The sequence below is a fragment of the Carlito syrichta genome, unplaced genomic scaffold (assembly GCF_000164805.1).
Source record: "Carlito syrichta isolate Samal-C Ts95f unplaced genomic scaffold, Tarsius_syrichta-2.0.1 Scaffold118144, whole genome shotgun sequence".
NCBI lineage: Eukaryota > Metazoa > Chordata > Mammalia > Primates > Tarsiidae > Carlito > Carlito syrichta.
Genome location: NW_007062240.1, coordinates 198 through 1,288, shown reverse-complemented (window position 1 = coordinate 1,288; position 1,091 = coordinate 198).

The window sequence follows — 1,091 nt, the reverse complement described above, 5'->3', positions numbered from 1 at the left end:
GCGGAACTCGAGCAGAGCCTTCTGGTCGAACTCGCGATCGTGGATGATGCACATTTGCTTGAGGAAGGTGGACTTGGCGGTCTCGCCCACGCCCAGCAGCAGGATCTTGACCAGGCGCTGCACCGCGCGCCGCACCGCCGGCCCTGCAGGCCTCGGCCTGCAGCAGGCCACAGCTGAGGGTCCGCACCACCCCGGACATGGCCCCTCAGGCCGCCGCGGCTCCGAGACCTGCACTTACCTGGCAGTCTTTTTCTTTGCACCTGCTCTTTGGCCTAAATCCGATTCTCACATTTTGAGGTTTTCCTTGGGCCCTCCCTTGATCTCTTTGAGGAGCCGGGATGCTGTCCGTTTCCTAGAACTGACCACCTGCTCAGGTGAGGAAGGAAGGAGGGGGTTGTACTCCCCGCTGGGAGGAGGGATCCTGGTGGAGGTCAAGTGTCCATTCATCAGCGAGTTCCCAGCAGACAGCGCAGGTTCATTCTTCGGGATTGACCCCAGGATTCTAGCCATGGGGACCCCAGAGAGGAGCCCGTGACCTAGCGGAAGAAGAGATTGTTTCCTCGGGGCTATGTAGCGTCTAGGTAGTGAAGGCACACGACCCAGATGCAGGTTGAGCAGACCGTGAGCAGGACCAGGGCGAAGGGCAGGCCCAGGCGTGACCCAAAATCCAACTGAGTAAAAAAAAATGCCCATTGAGAGCTGGTTGTGTGGCCTGAGATCGCGAGGAAAAGTAAGCCGCAAAGACAAGTCTCCTTGGCAACCGAGTCCTCTCTCAGCCAAGCATACATTGGCTCGTCCTGCGCCTGTGACGTCTCAATGGGGCTCGTGACAGAGACGGGGCAGCAGGGAGGGCGCGTGGGCCCTGCTGAGTGCAAAGAGGAGATGACAACGGGCACCGCGGGAGGCCCAACCGCGGGAGGCCCCACATAGCACCAGCACCAGTTGTTTTTTTCTTTATATATTCACATAAAATTGCCACAGATACATAAGACTTTGAGTTGGGCTTTTAAGCAGAACCTTATCACCTATCTCTGATGATCTGATTAATCATGCAAAGGACACAAACTTTGGTCTATTTTGAAGAGCATCTA